Consider the following 15,011-nt stretch of genomic DNA (forward strand, 5'->3'; position numbering starts at 1 on the left):
TGAGTGATCCCTAGCCTTAGGCATAAAACTATACCCAATTACAACGGCAGGCAGTGCCACATAAAATGTTCTGTACAATGTAAGAAAAATGAAACACTATTTTCCAAAGAATATTTTGTCAACATTTTAGCAGAATATGAAAAATAAATTCAGTAATTTTGCTTTTATTAGACATTTTCTCTCTATGATTATGAAACAGTATAGAAGGGAAACTCATAAAGCTGATTGAAGAAGTTACGAGGTTACTTTGTGAATAATATTGAAACAGAAATTTATATGATGAATAAAGCCGACAGGCAAAAATTCCACACGGTGAATTTCTTGTCCATTTGATGTCCTATGGCTCCCTATTCTCCTAGTACACAATTTTTAAATGTCATATCTTGCTACAATGAACTTCTGAGAAGAAGAAATATCTTTCTATACAATTTCATTGTAATGAATTGGGATGAAGGCTAAATAAAGCATTGATAATGTTGTTCCAAAAGGATCCTGGGAATTTTCATGGCCCCTGGCTTTGCACTAGCTTTCTTTCCATTTTGACACCCCTCCCCCCTGCCAAATACATACATAAACATGCACACCTATACTCACATACACATGAGATTTCTTTCCCCCCAGAGAAAAGGGGCAGAATAAAGCCACAATGAGTGCCATTTTATTTCTGCTGCTGTTGATGATGCGATCCTTACCTGATATTGTGCGTGACAGGTAGCTTTCCCAGTTTCAGATATTTTGAGATTCTCTGTGGCCACCCCTTCCTGTGATAATCAGTTACAGCCACTTAAAAGTCCCCTCTTTAGGTTAAACTCATCCCTTGAATTCAGGGATTAGGACTGAGTGAAAATATGCGGGATATAAACAGCCAATTTGTGGCCCAAAAACAAATTAGAGTCTGTGACTCTCATCTTATGCCAGTTCCAGGACTGAGGTTACTGTTACCGCCATGTATCTGAGCACATGCTTTGGTGCTTTATAAAGAAATGTGCTTCTCTTAAGATGGGAGCCCCGTCGCTGAACCCCGCGCTACTGATGAGCTTTTACCTTTGCTCAGGTCTAACTCCCTAATGCTGGTTGATTATCTGCCAGGACTTCTCCCTTCTGCCAGGGACAGTGGGCTTGCCCGATGGCTCCGCACCTTGGAGGGGCCCACTCTCCAGCCTGTGGCTGAGCCTTTCTTCGTTACCTGCCTCTGAGGTCTGCTTCCCCTGGGCTTTCGTCACCATTCCAGTTAAGACACTAAACCATCATTAAGAACAGTTTCTTTCAGAGTTATCTGTGAAACTCGTATGCCCTCTTAGCTACATAAATAGATTAATACTTGGGATTTACCTAATGAAGGCTTATGTTATCACTGGGTGTTTTGTGAAATCCACTCTTTATAATAGGACGGAATATAGTCAGTACCATATGGCTTGCTCTCCATTTTGAGAACAAATATTATTGTATTTCTTGATCTAGGCAAATCATAGTAAGTGTGACTGAAATAATATAAGCAAAACAGCAATCAGAATATATTTTCTTTGGCTGATATTTAATGTTAAAATATTTTAATTTTATTTGTGCCAAGGGCCACTGTCTTCAATAATTCTGTGACCCTGAGTTGGTTAAGGAAACTCTGAATCTCAGATTCTGTAAAGGTGGGGTGTCTAGAAGCTTAGAGACCTGGTTTGTGAAACACTTAGCACGGTTTCTGACACACAGTCGGTTGTGGTGGTATTACTATTTTCTTAGCTATTTTCCTTTTGTGCTGCTATTTCTGCCTGATATGTACTTTCTTTCCTGTTTACTTCCCTCCTCAAACTCTATATTTTGAAATCCCAACCACTACTTAAAGTTTCTCTTGAGTCTAATTGACATGGAATTTAAAAACATGTTTAAAGTGAGAATCATTTTCTCCACTTTGGCTCCCTGGTCTTTGATTTATACCACTTATTACACTGCTTCCTGCCTTATATTGTAGTTGGCTTTATTCAAGCTCTAGCTCTCCTGTTAAATCACGACATCTAGAAAGACAAAAGTTTCCTCTCAGTGCCTACTACTGCATCTTCTATTTCTTTAATTAATCAAACTTTGTTAAAATAAATAATTTCACAATTCTTGTTTGTGCATTTGGGATTCATAGTTGAGTAAATTCTTGATGAAGAGCATGCTGAATTTAATTACATTAGTTTATGGAGAAACACAGTATTATCCACATTCCACATGACTTTGTTTTGGCAGTTCTATTCTTGTCACTCAAAAGTCACCAATGATAGTGAATTCAATAAATTAAAGTTCTTTTTTTCAGAAAATCTTTAAAATTAGAAGAATGTCCTGATGGGGGGGTGGGGGGGAATCACTTGGCTTTTTGGCCAGCAAACTCCATTTGGTAGGCCTAGGAAATGCCACCAATTGTCACATCTCATACCATCTGGGAGTTTAAACATATTGATTTCAGAAATATTTTCAAATGAAAGTGTCACTAAAGATTTTTTTTCATAATATGGGTTGTCCCAGACAATATTCAATAATCTGTGACAACAGAAACTGAAATGAGGAGTGAATAATAGGACCAAAACGGATCAATGAACACCAAGCTCTATAGTCTCATCTGAACTTCTAAAAAGGAATTAACTGACCTAAGGTTCTCCGCCTTGTCTTTCCCCATTTTATCTTCTGGAAGGACAAAAATGTCCATGACATAATATTATCTAAAATTTACAAGGCACTATTCTACAAGTTGTTCATATATTAACTCACGTGATCTTCATGACAGTAGGTGAGAACCTCCTTGCCTCATGCTTCCACCTGTACCACCTTCTTCCCTGGAAAACGTTGGGGGCATGTGACTCCAACCTGACTATCTTTTCAGTAACCTTTAGACTTGTGCTGGTCTGTTCCAAGCAATGAGGTGAACTCAGGCCTACAGGGCAAGTTCTGTGCTTGTCCAGCACAGAGATTGACCACGGTGGATTTAAGAAGCTCATTATCACCATACACCAATGTCACATCTTCCTACCTGATATTTTGTTCTGTATCTGCCTGACCTCTTTGGATCTTGATAGTTTCTAACTTTTGTTGGAAGTTAAGCAGGCCACAACATCTCTTCAAATTGGAGAAAACTATTCTGTGATTTACCTATAATTACTAGTCTACAGATGAGAAACAGATGTGGCACAGAGAAATCAAATAGCAAGTTGTCCAGCTCTCTATCCTGTTCGTGAGGCCAATTGTAAAGCGAGGTGACCACAACCATGCCAGATGTCGGGCTCTTTTACCTGCCAGTAATCCTGCCGACTGGGCCGATTGTCGAGCTAGGGCCGGATCTGGAGCCCACAGACCCCTCAAGCCTGTTCACAGACTGGGTCACAAACCCTTCATATGCCAGGCTGGGTCACCAGACCCCTTCACGCAGGTCTATGAGCTAGGTAACCGGCCAAAAGGTCCTTGGAGCCATAGGTTGGAACGCATGGCCCCGTGGGGCAGAAGCCCAAGGCCGACACCCGCCTGCCTGCTTCACTAAAACTCTCTCTTTCTCTCCTTTCTCTCTCTCTCTCTCTCTGTCTACTCTCTCTCTCGCTCTCTGAAGAACACAAGAATAGCAACAAAACTAAAAAGATACGTTGGTGCACATGCACACTAACTTCGCAGCGCATGCGCACGCGCACACACACACACACACACACACAGTTTGCTTACAATAGATGTGCTACTGAACCACACCCAACTGGACCCAAGGTGAGGGCCCTGACCAAACTATTCTATTTTCCCAACACAAGTTCAAGTTAACGTTCTAGTGGACAGCAGAGCTTGAGCCACACCCCAGCATTCAGGTTCTAAAGCCTCCCCTTAATGTTATAATAAACAGGTAGGTAGACCAATGGAAAGGAAACTCAAACGATCCAAGTAAAATAACAAATCACTAAGAATGTCTAGTAACATGCTGGGGTTTTGTATATTAAAAATCAACTCTATTTTTAAAATATAGTATTTTGTAAACTCTACCTCCCTGTCTAACCCCTAAATAGTGATTGTTAGGTCATAACTTCATTATTTTTATTTTCATTTATTGATAGCAATATTTAATATTTAATATAACAAATATTACAATGTATTTACTGTTCACAAACTCTGGTCTCCAGGAGAGTCAAAGATGTACAAAGTGAAATTCCTGCCTTTAAACACATTATGACCGAGTAGATGAAACAGCAAAAATTCACAAATTATAAGGCCATACATATTTTTGTTGGGGTGATAAATTATGGTTGACTGAATGTTCGTAGATTAAGTAGAATGAAGACACTAGGGAATGGACAGCTTGTGAAGAACATGTAGGACAGGACTGACGTATAAGACCCGAGAAGAAATTTATGAGGAAAACACAGGAACAAACTAATGAAAATCTATTTCATCTTTGGGAACATTTTTATTTTTCCTTAGAAATATGGCTTTTGTCTTTAATATATGCCATTATTCTCACTTTGAATAAATTTGTGATGACTTTGATTCTTTTGTTTATAATACTTTTCTAAAACACACTGTATCAAATAGGAATATATACATAAATGTAGGTAGATGCATTTTGGGTCTTAGTAAATGTGAGTGAAAATATGATCGAGTGACGTAGTCATTGTATTTGAGGGACTTCTAGAGTTGGAATTACATAGGACAACAAAATTTATGTGATGTACCTGCCATTTCTGTTCTATAGAAGTGAACCTACACCATTGATGTTATTTAATACTGAGACTCTGAATGCATTGGCTAAGCCTGCCACCTAGTGAAAATCTAGAATTAAGTAGTACTTATACAATAAAAAATTGTATTGCAGTGTCTTTTATACCTACAGAGTATTACTTATATTTAATTATTTTACATTTACAAATTTGGTCATCTGATATATTTAATTATGTATCTTGAGACATTAATACTGCAAATCTATTTCTGCACCTAATATGAGCTAAACACATTTTGAATACAAAATATTTCAGAAATAAAATGACATAAGTCTCTTTTCCCTAGGTAATAGGATCATAATAAAGCATAATTAAAAAATAATATAGTTTATTCTATTCAAAACTTGTCTATATTTATTTTATATTCTGACTCAGTAATGTAAGTGTAATTGTGGAGATGTGTAAAATATCTGTGGAATAGCTCTCTGACTGCATTAAATTATTCAGTATCTATTTTTGACATGTTCAGTTATGCAAACTAATATAAAGATGAAAAACATATCATATACTCTATTTCACAGGCTGCTGGTAGGACTTTGAAACTAGTTGCATTTGTATCTTAAATCAAAACAAGCATAAGAACATACAGATCTGAAAAATGTTTACAATACTTCAATCAAAATATTACTTAATGAGCTAGTGCATTACACTATAAATTCTGATCTGTCATGGTGGCTGGAAATTATGTTTTTGAATAACAGGGAGTATACATTTATTTATAGGGGTAAAGATATATACATATTTTAATCTTTTACGAATAATTTTAAAACATTTTAGGAAGTTCGAGTTAGTAATAGAGTATGATAAATATCAGGTATCTCCTATATTTAAAAATTGTATTCATGTAAGACATAGCAAATCTAAACATTAAGAGTTTTTTTTAACTATATAAAGAAATTGCTCTTGTATTTGTGGACAATGAATATTTATTTTAAATTATTTACTTGTTTTTATGGTTATATTATTTTCAGTCATTTTTCACATGAATATGCATATAATTTCCTTAGTAACATTATGACCCCCTTGTGCCAAGCTAAAGACAACATTCATTTACAAGACAAAACAAACAAAACAAAAAACTTGCCCTTCTGTGCTCTTATAGTTTTGGCAGGGCAAAGTCTCTTAACTGTTCTGCTCTCACCTGTTCTTCCTTTTCTCCAAAATCATTCTCCACATTGTACCTAAAGCAATCATTTAAAACTTCTCTATCCTTCAGTTCTTTCCTGTGGTTTTTAAAATAAAGAGCAACTTACTAACATACTCTACAAAGCCATGAATAGTCTGGCTTCTGATGGCCATTGCAGCCTCCTGTCACTCTTCTTCCCTTTGCTCTGCTCCAAGTCCTGGAATATTCCACAGTCTCAGTACCTCAGAGCTTTGTATGTGCTGCCCCACGTGGAATGCTCTATCCATCTCTGCCTACTTAGTCTCTATAACTTTCAAAGAAATGACGATCAATTCCTCAGGGAGGCATTCCCTGACCCAGGGGACTAGATCAAATAATCGTGCTATCGAGGTCCATGTAACATTCTACTTTTTCTTCAGTAATTGCCACACTTATAATTCTCTAGTTAAATCTTTAAATGGCTTGTTCACTACCTTCCCTGTTAGTGTATCAACATCGTAAGGTCACAAGCTATGTCTACCTTATTCAGCACTGCAGCTATAACATTCTGCATAGTCCCGACCCTTGCTAGATGCTCAGTTAATCTATGGGCTTAGCACACTACATCATCAAGTCACAACTGCAAGTGGTCATAGAGGTCATCCTGTCCTACTACTCATCTAATGCAGGAATTGCTCTACTCCAGACAGGTGACAGATACGTGACTTGTTTGAATGTTTCCATTGACAGTGCTCATTATCTTGCAGGTCTGGTGAGCTAAATTTTAGAAAACAAGCAAAAATAGCAACAACCATTTTCATATGAAAACAAAATCAAACCAAGATACCTTCAGAATGAAATCAGTCCTGGACTTTCACCATACAAATTTAACAACCATTTAATTTTGTACCCATTCCGCACTAAACATTATTCTGGGTGCTTTCCAGAGAAACTTGTGTGTCACCTCCTAGAGAAAGTTTCCTGATCTCCTCTTTCTGCTGAAACCCAGGGTATAGACCTAAATCTGCTTTTTTTTTAATATGAGGTAGGATGAGCCACTACATTTCTCTCAATGTGATTTTCTTTCTCAGTAAAAAATGACAGATGCCATTGATATGCCAAACATTCTCAAAATAGGGCACTTTGATAGGTCAATCTGACATAGCCATTTGAAGTGGTTGTTTTTAATTAAAGAAATATTTTGACGTGCCTATTTAAATTTAGTTCAGATATTAGTACCTGTTCATAAAAATATGAAAACTTATAATAATTTCCAAATGTAATAAATATCTTTTTAGGTAAAACTTTAGCAAGAGAAATTTAAATTTGAAAGTGAGGACCTGCTTTTCTTTCACTTTGGAAATCAGATATTCACTTTTTAGGAGAGCTTTGTACTAAGAAGACTCACTTGAGTATTTTAAATGTGTAGATGAAGTGCGGAGCCATATGCAAGAGAAGGTATAAGAGAATCTGACTTGAAAAGGGCTTTATCTCCTAATGTCTTTGGTATTCAGAAATGGTCTCTGGAAAGGTGGTGAGTGAATTGCTCAAGATTCAAGGAATCTCTTCTGAGTACCTGCAGTGGAGCTACTCTATTCCTTCAGGGCATCTGGAACCTCTGGGGTAGAATTTGTCCCAGAGGAAGTTCACTGCTATAAAGCACTACTGAGGGCCTATAAAGGAAATCTCACCATGAGAAGAGGAACGAATCAGTATAAGTGATCAATAAAAGGCCAGTGTAGGTTGCTCTGCGGAGAGAGCTCATTCTGGCACAAAGCACGACTGGGCTGAACACTCCTTTTGGCCCAGCCATCCCAGCACAAACTTCAGGGGCACTCACCAAACATGTGATAGTTAAAATTTTAGATCCTATATTCAAGACTTTGGATGTTGAAGATGAAGCTCTTTGTGGATAGGTTCTCTGGAAGGAATGACATCTCTCCCTCAAATAATCATGCAGGAGGTGAACCAGCAAATGCATAACTGTCACAGTGGATTGAAGGGTGGCAGAATATGCCACCCCTAAATATGCCACTTGGCCATAATGGTTATCTTCAGTTGAAGGCAATTGAGAAAAAGGACATACAAAGGTACTTCAAAGAGAAAAGCTCTCTGCCCTCTCTCTCTTTGTCTAAAAGTAGAACATAAACTTACAAAAGTGTCCTCCTGCCCTCTCTACCAGGAAGGACAAAAGTTAATCAACAAAGATGGCCAGATGACCTGACCAAGAGGGATCTACATATCCAACTTTACTAACTGGCCGTTGTCTACCATTAGTTTCCCACATGTTTACTCCCCTCTCTCCCTCCCCCACCCCAACTCCTAGAGACTCGAGGCCCTTTTCCTTTGTCTCAGCACTTCTCTAAAATGTGGTTTTCTTTGTTGAAGATGCCATATAGGCCAGAGTTCTAAGCCACATCCTTCGGTTACTCTTTTCTGGGTATTCCCGAGTGTTACATGTGTGACACACATGTTAAAATTTGTTTGTTTTTCTCTTGTTAATCTGTTTTTTTTTTTAAATCTTGTTACTCTATTTTGTTAATCTATTACAGAAGCCCCAGCTGAGAACTCAGAAAGGTAAAGGGAAAATTATTTATCCTTCTCTACGGACGAAGACACATTGAATTGTGCGGTTCAGTTTTCAATCACCAAACCATGTTTAAATTACAGATGGAAAGAAAATCTTCTCACGCCCTCAGCTCTCCCCTAACCACCACCTCTCCCCCATACACAAACATTCACTGCTAGTGAATGAATGAGATTCTTCAGTTTTTGATCCTTTTGAACTGAGTAACTTCCAAGGGTCCTTGGACAAGTTTGGGGAGAGTGGAGGCCTGTCAAGTGAAGGTGTATGTCCTAGTAAGGTGGGCAGGTAAGATCTCAAGAGATCAATTTAAGCTTCTGAACAAGAAATTTAACCTTATTCCAGCCTGCAAAATAGACCATACCAGTTACAAATACCTTGTGAACCAGGGCACCCCTTCTATCATTTTATCCTTGAATTCCATCTAATTTTTGTCTACTGGGCTCTAACATAGTCACAGACTGAAGATTTTCTTAAACACACTAAGCAGTTTTAAAAGCATTAATATGGAATGCTAAAATGACCAATTCAAAATGGCATGGCATAAAAAAGAATGAAATTCTCCCATTTGCAACAACATGGATGAACCCGGAGAAACTTATCTTGAGTGAAATAAGCAAAGCACAGAGGGGTAAATACCGCATGTGCTCACTCACAAGTGGGAGCTAAGAGAGGAAAAAGGAAGGAAAGAAAGACCACAGTGGTGTGTTGGACTTGCAGAGGGAGAGAACACACCTAGGGATACAAAGTGGAGTGGGGGATAGGGGGAAGGGGAGGGAGGTCAGGGATAATTGGGTGGGGACACAGGGTATAATCACAATCTTTAGTAATGGACACGCTGCCAGTATGGATCTGGCCACCATATCTTGGGCACAAGTGGTGACAATCAGCTTTGTATCTCATGAATATTCATAACCAATAAAAAAATGTACTAAGAAAAAAAATGGCATGGGCCCAAATAGCTTCGCAGTCATTTTACAAATGTTAAAATGAAATGTAGCATCACCTCACGTAAAGTAACACCATACAATAATCTTTATTTGTCTAATACATACAGATACGGAGTAAATCACAAGATGTGATTTTTTTTCTAGAAATAAACAAGCAAGCAAACCAAATAAAATATTGCATCAAATTTCTTGCCTTAATAAACTATAAAATAGCTTTGATGTCTACTTACATATATTCATTTTGTGACCACTATATTTTAAAAACATCAATTTAAGGAAGTGTTCTTTTAACAAGCAGCAGCTGCGAATTATTACTGCCTACGATGTGTCACGCACTGCTCTGAGTGCATTACAGAAACATCTCACTTAGTCATTTCAACAACCTTGTTTGGCAGAACGATGCAATAGTATGTACACATTCAGACTGCCTAGATTAAAGCAAGACTTTAGACTTTGGAACTCTTCTGATTTAAGTCCCAGTCTCCATCAATAACAAGTGAATGAATTTTATGATGTCTGTAATTTACTTTAAAATACTTCAGAATAAATCACATGATAGGTTCATGTGTTAGCTTAAGCTAAACTACAGGTACAGCTAGCATTCTATTTTACTATCCAGGGTGGTTCACTTTGGTTTTTAATCAGAAAGTTCACCGGCAACTGCTTCTGTTATCTGTATTTCTATCAACATCACAGGCCTTACTAATTAACCAATTAGAAATTGGCTCTCTATTGAGGAAATTAATGATGTTCATCAAGATATGAGAATTGGCTGAGATACTGTAGAGATACTATTCACTCTTGTATAATTAATGTGTAACAATTTAGTTCCTTTAGGGATGGGGTCCAAAGCCTTAATCCTAAATAGTGAGGTACCCAGCCATTAAGGCTGAATTTCCGGTTGCCTGATGCTTAATGATGAGGGTAACTAGATCCTACCTCTGGAATGTTGTCATCTGCCTCTAAGGAATTTCATGCAAAGTGGTGGGAAGAGAACCTAAAAGGAGAGAAACCTGGGAGTAGGAGGAAGAGACAAAAGGGAAAGAGAGTTGAGATCAGTGTTAGTCTATAGTAGATAGTCAGTGACCATCCATTGAGGGTTTCAGCACAGCAGTGATTATAATGATTAATCATGGAATTTAATATGGGTAAGTAGGGGAAAAAAGCCCTTGGGTGATTAGGGTCAATAAAAGGTAGTAGGATCAGTAGATGATAGGTTCCTGTGTGGTCTAAGGACTGTTAAAAGTTGGGGATGTTAGCAGAAATTAGATAGAAATAGAAAATAAGTAGTAGTACTCAGAGAGTTAAATGCTAGAAACTGAGAATGGGGAGAGTAAAATTATTTATAGTGCAAGGTCAAGGATATGACCGTGAGAATGGATGGCTAAGGTAAGATATTGAAAGGATCATCTATGTAGGATGGTTGAAAACATCAAGGATTATGTTAGAATCAGAGTTGGCAAGAGTCACAGTAAATCAGAAACTAAAATCTTCAAGCAATGAGGAAGAGTGACCCAGACAGTGGTAACTTAGTGTACCTGTAAAAGAAAACTCCAAAGTCTGCATGATTTTTGTCACTGAGATATGTAAGTGATATTTCTTATATCATAAGGACCTACCAATGTCTTATTTTTTATTATATAAACTAGCTAGTTTAGCGTGTATAGATTAGCAGCTTATAAATCACTCCATCAAAAAGTTCCTGAAAAATATCACTATGTACTTAGGAAAATAATGCTAGTGTCTTTACCAGGCACAGAAACAGAAAAACAGAGGTACCTTGAAATTTGGGTATCTTATAGTCCTTTTGAAAAATTCAGCTTGAAATTATTCAGTGTAGATGCCTATATATACCATAAAAATGCTTAATTCCTAAAATATGCCACTGTTGAAGATAAGTAAGCCTAATAGTTAAGGGATCCAAGGTCATTTATTCATTCATTCAACATGTGGTGATCTCCTCGTCGTACAGGTAGTCAGAGAAGGGCAGCCTTTGCACAGTCAGTTGCCATGTGTATATTCACGCTCAATTATTCTTATCAGTTATTTTATTTTAAATTATTAAGTAGAGCCTTTGCAACTCTCAGTAAGATGGGGATTTATTATCTTGGAATCAAATAACTCATTCAGAGAATAAATAATAAAAATCAAATCAATAGAAACTTCACCACAATAGAAATAAACTCACAGTAAATTGAAAATTAAAATCGCATGTTTAACCAAAAAGACCTAGGATCCTCGCCTGTTAAAACTCTAATTAGCCTTTGCCAAGCATGGAATCAAAAAGTATGATTTTACTTTATTTACTTTATTTGCTACAAATCTCATCCCTGAAATAATTTTCTATCCTGTAATTTCCTTTTTTATCCTCTAGAGAATAAAAATTGCTTATATATCTGTCATATTTTCAATGTCCTAAACTACTTTAAATGTACTATGTAATACAGTTCAATAACTAGTTAGCTATTTCTAAGTGAACTGTAGCATTACAGTAACTTCAGAGTGCATAGTCACCCTTCTGAAACTAGAAGTTCTTGTGCAAATTCAGGGTAGATTTTCTAGGTGCTGTGACAGATTCTTTACCTACCTGATCTCCTAATCTTTACATTAACACTGCAAGGTAGGTTAATTATTTTGCACAGCATTTTATGCAGGAAGAAAACCGAATTTCAATGAGGTTAGGAAGGTCACAAAGTTAGTGTCTCCTGGAGGCTCTTGGATAGAGGTTGAGCCAGAGAGTTTGCTGCTGTAGAGTCCAAGGTCAGTAGCTTTTCCACTCTTCCACATAAAAGTGATAGTTATATTGCTAATAATTATATTAGCTAATATTTGTTAAGTAATTAGAAACTACCAAGTATGTGCTAAGGCAATATATATTTTTAAATCTAGAATAATCTTGTGATTAAGACACTGAATTTTAGAGAAGGAGGGTCATTTGCCTAAGATTATAAAAAACAAAGTCTATTTAGCTGGGATTCACGCCTAGGCTCTCTCTGAATTTTGAACTCACACTATAAACTGGATCATTAGTCTCAATATATGCTTTGCTACAATATGACAGTATGAAGATAAAGTTAGAGGGTTATGATAGAGTTGAGATTGTTTTATTTACTTTCATAATTTGGTAGCTCACATATTTTCTGGGTTTTTGTTTTTTGTTTTTTGTTTTTGGTGGCTGGTGGGTACAGGGATTGAACCCCGGACCTTCATGTTATCAGTACCATGAACTAACCAACTAAGCTGACCAGCCAGCCCTATAGCTCACATATTTTCTTTAAACTTCTGCTAAAACTCATAAAACTGGAATAATCTTTCTGATATTTACATTTTCAGATAATTTTAGAGAGAATCATTCCAAGTAATGTAGATGTCTTAATTTGTAGATGATTGTGCCTGTGTTCATAACTCAAACCTTTCTTTGGTCAGTATTGTTCAATCTTACCCAAACATGGCCATACTAGGGGTTCATATCTGGGTGAGTTTAACTAATGAAAGGCAGGAAAAACACTGCAGCTAAGATTATGACTTTGCTCCTAACATGGGCAAATTAAATATCCTCAGCCTTGCAATCTGTCAATCACAGTTATCCAGTGTGTAAATGCATACCTTTGGCCACTGCTAGACATAAAACCCAAATTCCAACATGGATAGCTTGTCACAAATCATGACTGCTATGGCACACTATTTTTTTTTTTAGAATTTGTTATTGTTAAACTACCTGAGAAAACAGATAAATCATTCCATTTACTTTAAGAGAAGAATTACAGATGTGGTGTTAAAAATTTACTTTATGCAGTGCGAGTCATGTATTAGATTCTATTTGTTTTATGATCAAGTGAATAAATGAATGAATCACAAGTGTAAGTATCTCATGTGTATTCTTCACACACAGAATCAGATTCAAATCTGATTGTTTAGCACCAACTAAATGACAGGTTGAATTATTCAGACATTTACCTGAAAAGAGTCTGCACGTTCACAATTGTTTTGGCGTCTGCCATGTAGTCTTCCTCAGCACTCACAGTGCTCTTCTCTTTGTCCACAACCACCATGTTGGCAGCAAAAGTCACTCCACACCTGAGTAAATCATCTAGGCTTTGGTAAAAATTGACAAAGAAAAATGGACTTTAAACCATAAAGTTAGAATCAGTGCTAAGACTTGCTTATCCTCTGTGCTTATATAAGTTGCTCTTACAGGAGGCTTTAACAGAGTGTGCACAGGTAGATATTAATGGGAATTATGGTATAATATTATCCACTGATATGAAATATTATTTGGGGTTCTTTACATTTTGTTAGATCTCAACTGTTTCAAGGCATGTGTGTTAAGAATCCTTATTTAATAATATTTATTAATTATATAAATGAAACATGAAAAACACCCATTTTGCAATCAAATCGAAGTAGAACAAGATACAACTTTATTTTTACAGTTAACAAACAGCTTCAAAGACATGTTTACATTTTTTTATTTCTAAGTTGCTTTTGGTAAGAGTAGAAATGAAAATTTCTATATTAATGGAGATGGTCAAGCCTAAAGAAAATAATATAAAACTATAAAATGTTTATTTTTATGTGTCTATTGTTTCTTTATTTAAAAGCTACGTGTTATAAATTTGGTTCTACACAGACAAGAGCATGTGAAATATAAAGATATCTGCTGTATTCAAGCCTACCGTTAACTCAGCCTAAGTTTTGAGCAAGTTACTAAACAATATGATTTCTCTGACTGCACAAAGTGATTGCTAAACTAGGATACAGATACCTGTGAGCTATAATTGTCAGTCTTCTCTCCTATCACTGATAAAAACCTTACATAGCATTCGCCCAATGAACTAAAAGAAAATGTTTACTATTAAACCTGAAATAGGGAAATCATTACTCTCATTGCCTCTGCTTCATAGAAACTAGAAAAATAGGACTGAAGTGGATAATAAACTTAAATGAGTTCAAGAATGTTCTAAGTACAGAGTTGACTGGAGACATATAAGAAAAGAAAGGTTAATTGATTTCCATCTCTTCTGATTTAAAACAGGTAGTTTAAAACTTAAAATACAGCAGTTCCTTTCACATTCTTCAACTGAAGAGTCAGGCTCCGGAGGATCTTTTCTAAGCACATGTTTGTTCGAATTAGCCATGGTTAAAGAGAGTTATTTTCCTTTTATGGAAAGACAGGAGGCAGGATTTCTTACTCTGTTATTAGTTGAGAGAGTGTTACCAAAGCCTTGAGTCCAAGATCCCCAGGAGTAGTCCAGAAAAAAATATTTCACTTGAATCAGGAACAATGCTCTGTGCCAGAGATTTTATGGCTAAAACTGTGGAAGCAGAATGTTATTCCAAATAAATTTCCTATGGTAAAAGAGGCCAGGACCATAACTTCTAAACAATATGATGACTGTGAAATTTGAATCCCTAGGCATACTTAGGTCTTCCTTTCATCTAAGAACTTCTTTTTTCCCTTTTTTCCCTCCCTAAAAAACCCCAAAAAACCAAAAACCTCTATTATAATTATCTATATAGGAAAAGGGAAATATAAGGGAGTAGAAGGTGAGATTGACTGAATAAGGATATACAGATAGAAGTTAAAATAGGAAAGATGAATATTTAATCAGCAATAATCTAACGAAGTTGAAGTTAATACTTGACAAAAATTT

At 36.4% G+C, this 15,011-nt stretch overlaps 1 pseudogene; it reads right to left on the bottom strand.

Moving 5' to 3' along the window:
* LOC134384434 (potassium channel subfamily T member 2-like) overlaps positions 1 to 15,011 on the bottom strand; it is a 110,361-nt pseudogene that overhangs the window by 76,456 nt on the left and 18,894 nt on the right.

The sequence above is a fragment of the Cynocephalus volans genome, chromosome 8, assembly GCF_027409185.1.
Source record: "Cynocephalus volans isolate mCynVol1 chromosome 8, mCynVol1.pri, whole genome shotgun sequence".
Lineage (NCBI taxonomy): Eukaryota > Metazoa > Chordata > Mammalia > Dermoptera > Cynocephalidae > Cynocephalus > Cynocephalus volans.